This window comes from Heptranchias perlo, chromosome 1 (genome assembly GCF_035084215.1).
Source record: "Heptranchias perlo isolate sHepPer1 chromosome 1, sHepPer1.hap1, whole genome shotgun sequence".
NCBI classification, from domain to species: domain Eukaryota; kingdom Metazoa; phylum Chordata; class Chondrichthyes; order Hexanchiformes; family Hexanchidae; genus Heptranchias; species Heptranchias perlo.
This window is the reverse complement of record NC_090325.1, coordinates 115452361-115458622: the sequence shown is the minus strand read 5'-3', so window position 1 is coordinate 115458622 and position 6262 is coordinate 115452361. Positions and strand designations below refer to the sequence as shown.

The 6262-nt window shown below is 41.6% G+C and overlaps 2 non-coding genes across 2 annotated transcripts; both read right to left on the bottom strand.

Moving 5' to 3' along the window:
• Positions 1-71, bottom strand: trnad-guc (transfer RNA aspartic acid (anticodon GUC)). The gene has a single exon. It is a non-coding gene; the product is annotated as a tRNA-Asp (tRNA).
• A 3260-nt stretch (positions 72-3331) lies between these two features.
• On the bottom strand, positions 3332-3402 carry trnag-gcc (transfer RNA glycine (anticodon GCC)). The gene has a single exon. It is a non-coding gene; the product is annotated as a tRNA-Gly (tRNA).
• Between the last annotated feature and the right edge of the window lie 2860 nt (positions 3403-6262).

Here is a 6262-nt window from a genome sequence, read left to right as displayed (position 1 = left end):
TGCATTGGCCGGGAATCGAACCCGGGCCTCCCGCGTGACAGGCGAGAATTCTACCACTGAACCACCAATGCCACATCTGGAACAAATATTCTCTGCATTTACCATATAGTTTATCTTGAAAGTGATGTAATTCTTTTGTATGCATATTCTGCCCTTTCACTCTGGAATTCTCAACAGCATTCCTCATTAAACCCTGCTACATAATATAGGTTTGATGTGATTCAGGACACCTTAATTTTCTTGCCAACAAAACATATCAAACTTTCCTGCCTGTTCTAATACAGTTACACTGCACTTTCTGTGTTCGTACGATCTGCCTTTCGTGCAATACAGCTGTGCTTTAAAATCATCAATCTAAGGATGATTCAAATTTTGGAAAATCATTTGTAACCGTTGGAGGAGCCAGTGTCTTTACTACGACTTCACGCTACTGCAATGTGAATCAATGTCAGTATTTCAAAATAGCTCTGACTCTGTCGTAGAACTCTCACCTCTAAATCAGAAGTTTATGAGTTTAAACCCCACTGCAGAGACTTGAGCACAAAATCTCGGCTGACACTCCAGTACAGTGCTGAGGGAGTGCTGCGCTGTCAGAGATGCTGTTTCTCAGATGAGATGTTAAACCAATGCCCTATCTGCATTTGCAGGTGGATGTAAAAGATCCCATGGCACTATTTCAAAGAACAACCAACATCACTAAAACAAATGATTTGGTCACCATCACATTGCTGTTTTCAGGACCTTGCTACTTGCAAATTGGATGCTGCGTTTCCTGCAATACAACAGTGACTATACCTCAAAAGTACACTACACTTCGAAAGTACTTTATTGCTTGTAAATTTCTTTGCGGCGTGCTGAGGTTATGAAAGGCGCTATATAAATGCAAATTGACTTCATCTTTTAAAATACTATTTTTAGGTTTAAAAAGATCCAGGAGTTACATTGAAAATTTCTCTGGTATTCCCACTCTTGTTAACAGAACATTGCACATCTATTTAAACGACGCGAGAGCTCTACGGACTTCAGTTGCCTTCTTTAAACGGCCATTTTTCTACAAATACCAAACTAGAAATTAGCAAAAGCTGAACAGCTTCAAAAAAAAGTTGAGACAGCCCCATGAAAGTTGATAAATCAAAAGCCCCAAACATAGGCCGATGGCATTTATTTACAGAGTGGGGCACAGGTCAGTCAGAACTTAAGATGCAGGTAGACTCAAAGTTCCATCACTTGTATATTGGAAGATTGTGACAAAATTCTGCAGGAAATTTCCTCTCACTTCTTGCAGAAGTGAATGTATTATTGCGGATAGGTATTGGTAAATCTGATTGTTAACTTGTTTATCACAGCAACACAGAGACTCTCTACTTCCCCTTTCTATTCGTTCACAGAATCAATCTTCTAACTCTTCCTCAATCCAACTCCCACTGGCATGCAGGCACTTTACTGCCCCTTCCATTCCAGGTCAAGCTACCACTTTTCTCATTCCTCATACTAACACTCTTCTCTCCTTTCCCATGTCACACTTGCATTCTTTTCATTCTATCTCAATTTTCCTGCCAACAACATATAAAACTTTCCTGCCTGTTCTAACACAGTTACACTGCACTTTCTGTTTTGATGCAATCTGCTTTTCATGCAACACAGCTGTGCTTTAAAGTCATCAATCTAAGGATAATTCAAATTTTGGAAAATCATTTGCAACTGTTGGAGGAGACAGTGTCTTTACTTCGACTTCACACCACTGCAATGTGACTCAATGCAAGTATTTCAAAATAGCTCCGACTCTGTCGTAGAACTCTCACCTCTAAGTCAGAAGTTTATGAGTTTAAACCCCACTGCAGAGAATTGGGCACAAAATCTCGGCTGACACTCCAGTACAAGCACTTCATGCTTCCAGTCTTCTCCTCCACCCTCCATAATACATTCTGCCACACTTCTCACCCCCCAGTTCACTTAAGCAATTTTTCCCCCCATCCTGTCAGATCATGCTGATGTTCTTCACTCCCTGCCGCCTCCCTCCACACTCCCCACACCTCGCACCAGTTCATGGAGCATTCATTTCTTATTCTCCACCTTCTGTTACCCAGGCAAGAGTGCTACCACTGGGCCAGGCCAAGAGTTGAAAAATTGCAGGGCTATGGGGAAAGAGCAGGGGAGTAGAACTAATTGGATTGCTCTTTCAAAGAACCGGCACAGGCACGTTGGGCCGAATGGCCTCCAGCTCTGCTCTATTATTCTATGATTCTAAGCTGATGCTTAAAACTTTCTAGGGGAACCGTGCTCCCGGCTCTCCCTCGAACATAAATTGTGTGTCACAGCTTTTCTTATGTCTCTTCAAGTTTCCATGTACTTCTGTTTTTTTCTTTCCAATACACAGGAAGGAACGCTAGCCACGCCTACATCGTAAATTTCAAGCCCATGTCCTACTGCACTTTCAGTACAACTATTTCTTTTCATACAATGTCATTAATATTTGGAATTTGCCGGCCTCTTTGAGGTGATGTAAGTTTTTTTGGAACTATTGTTCAGCTTTTTCTCATTGTCGACATTGGTGCGTATGCTTTCTCCCCACATTGTGCAGTAAATCAGGTGCGAAGGCCTGAACTGACTCCGAAACAAAGCAAATTGACACACCCTCCTCCAAGGAGTGTGACTCTGCTTCATTCCAGTGTCAGTTTGGGCCCTGGCTCCAGATTTCGGCTACATTTTCACAGTGTGAAGTGAAACTACTTTGTACTGATGCTACAGTTACAGTCTGAATGCACCTTCAAGCTACCCGTTAACGATTACAATAAACCTTCAGCTATCAGATGGAAGTAAATAAAATTAATGCAATTCAAAATGAAATAAAACTGAAGAAGAGTTAGGGGAAAATTGCTGAAAGAACGATATTGAAAACAACAAAGAAACAGAGGGAAAAAGGAGCAAATGATCAAAAACTTGGAAGAAAAGAAAAGGAACAGAAAAAACCTCAAAACCAAATAGCTGATCATTCATTGAGATTGCCTTATGAGCACTAAAACTCTCCGAGAGTTCCAGAGCATTTTATAGTTAATATTCTGACAAGAGTAAAGTGAATTAATAATGAAAGATGCCTCCTGTTTCTCGCAATTTCCTGCCGCGTCAAAGGACGAGCCTCCTGTTTTAAGAGCACTCTGTGTTTGTAAGTTTCTAAGTGCTGAACTGAGATAAAATAAAAAGGTCATACTGAGCAGATGTTGAAAAGTTGTCGCAGCAAGCTTGCAAACATAATGGTGGGGGCGGGGGTGGTGAGAGGGGAATCAAAGAAGCAGTATTGGAAGAATACAAATGGCAGTAAAAATACAATGCTTGCATTGGCCGGGAATCGAACCCGGGCCTCCCGCGTGGCAGGCGAGAATTCTACCACTGAACCACCAATGCCACATCTGGAATAGATTTTCTCTGCATTTACCATATAGTTTATCTTGAAGGTGATGGAATTCTTTTGCATGTCTTTTCTGCCCTTTCACTCTGGAAGTCTCAACAGCATTCCTCATTAAACCCTGCTACATAATATAGGTTTGATGTGATTCAGGACACCTCAATTTTCTTTCCAACAAAACATATCAAACTTTCCTGCCTGTTCTAATACAGTTACACTGCACTTTCTGTGTTCGTACGATCTGCCTTTCGTGCAATACAGCTGTGCTTTAAAATCATCAATCTAAGGATGATTCAAATTTTGGAAAATCATTTGTAACCGTTGGAGGAGCCAGTGTCTTTACTACGTCTTCACGCTACTGCAATGTGACTCAATGTCAGTATTTCAAAATAGCTCTGACTCTGTCGTAGAACTCTCACCTCCAAGTCAGAAGTTTATGAGTTTAAACCCCACTGCAGAGACTTGAGCACAAAATCTCGGCTGACACTCCAGTGCAGTGCTGAGGGAGGCTGCGCTGTCAGAGATGCTGTTTCTCAGATGAGATGTTAAACCAATGCCCTATCTGCATTTGCAGGTGGATGTAAAAGATCCCATGGCACTATTTCAAAGAACAACCAACATCACCAAAACAAATGATCTGGTCACCATCACATTGCTGTTTTCAGGACCTTGCTACTTGCAAATTGGATGCTGCGTTTCCTGCATTACAACAGTGACTATACCTCGAAAGTACACTACGCTTCAAAAGTACTTTATTGCTTGTAAATTTCTTTGCGGTGTGCTGAGGTTATGAAAGGCGCTATATAAATGCAAATTGTCTTCATCTTTTAAAATACTATTTTTAGGTTTAAAAAGATCCAGGAGTTACAGTGAAAATTTCTCTGGTATTCCCACTCTTGTTAACAGAACATTGCACATGTATTTAAACGACGCGAGAGCTCCATGGACTTCAGCTGCCTTCTTTAAACGGCCATTTTTCTACATGTACCAAACTAGAAATTAGCAAAAGCTGAACAGCTTTAAAAAAACAGCTGAGACAGCCCCATGAAAGTTGATAAATCAAAAGCCCCAAATATCGGCCCATGGCACTTAGTTACAGAGTGGGGCACAGGTCAATCAGAGCTTAAGACGCAGGTATACCCAAAGTTCCATCACTTGTATATTGGAAGATTGTGACAAAATTCTGCAGGAAATTTCCTCTCACTTCTTGCAGAAGTGAATGTATTATTGTGGATATGTACTTCTAAATCTGATTGTTAACTTGTTTATCACAGCAACACAGAGACTCTCTACTCCCCCTTTCTATTCGTTCACAGAATCAATCTTCTAACTCTTCCTCAATCCAACTCCCACTGGCATGCTGGCACTTTACTGCCCCTTCCATTTCAGGTCAAGCTGCCATTTTTCTCATTGCTCATACTAACACTCTTCTCTCCTTTCCCCTGTCACACTTGCATTCTTTTCATTCGCTCCCCTCCACTTCATGCTACCAGTCTTCTCCTCCACCCTCCATAATACATTTTGCCACACTTCTCTCCCACCAGTTCACTTTCGCAAATTTTCCCCCAATCCCGTCAGATCATGCTGATGTTCTTCACTCCCTCCCGCTCCCCTCCACACTCCCCCCACCCTGCAGCAGTTCATGGAGCATTCTTTCCTTATTCTCCACCTTCTGTTACCCGGGCAAGAGTGCTACCACTGGGCCAGGCCAAGAGGAAGAAGATTGCAGGGCTATGGGGAAAGAGCAGGGGAGTGGAACTGATTGGATTGCTCTTTCAAAGAACCAGCACAGGCACGTTGGGCCGAATGGCCTCCAGCTCTGCTGTATGATTCTAAGCTGATGCTTAAAACTTTCTCGGGGAACCGTGACCCCAGCTCTCCCTCGAACATAAATTGTGTGTCACAGCTTTTCTTATGTCTCTTCAAGTTTCCATGTACTTCTGTTTTTTTCTTTCCAATACACAGGAAGTACAACTATTTCTTTTCATACAATGTCATTAATATTTGGAATTTGCCAGCCTTTTTGAGGTTATGTAGGTTTTTTTAAAGCTACTGGACAGCATTTTCTCATTTTTGACATTGGTGTGTATGCTTTCTCCCCGCGTTGTGCAGTTAATCAGGTGCGAAGGCCTGAGCTGACTCCGAAACAAAGCAAATTGAGACTCCCTGCTCCAGGGAGTGTGACTCTGCTTCATTCCAGTGTCAGTTTGGGCCCTGGCTCCAGATTTGGGCTGCATTTTCACAGTGTGAAGTGAAACTACTTTGTACTGATGCTACAGTTACAGTCTGAATGCACCCTCAAGCTATCCGTTAACGATTACAATAAACCTTCAGCTATCAAATGGAAGTAAATAAAATTAATGCAATTCAAAATGAAAAAAAACTGAAGAAGAGTTCGGGGAAAATTGCTGAAAGAACGATATTGAAAACAACAAAGAAACAGAAGAAAAAAGGAGCAAATGATCAAAAACTTGGAAGAAAAGAAAAGGAACAGAAACCTCAAAACCAAATAGCTAATCATTCACTGATATTGCCTTTTGAGCACTAAAACTCTCTGAGAGTTCCAGAGCATTTTATAGTTAATATTCTGACAAGAGTAAAGTGAATTAAAAATGAAAGATGCCTCCTGTTTCTCGCACTTTCCTGCCGCGTCAAAGGACGAGCCTCCTGTTTTAAGAGCACTCTGTGTTTGTAGCTTTCTAAGTGCTGAACTGAGATAAAATAAAAAGGTCACACTGAGCAGATGTTGAAAAGTTGTAGCAGCAAGCTCGCAAACATAATGGTGGGGGCGGGGGTGGTGAGAGGGGAATCAAAGAAGCAGTATAGGAAGAATACAAATGGCAATAAAAATACAGTGCT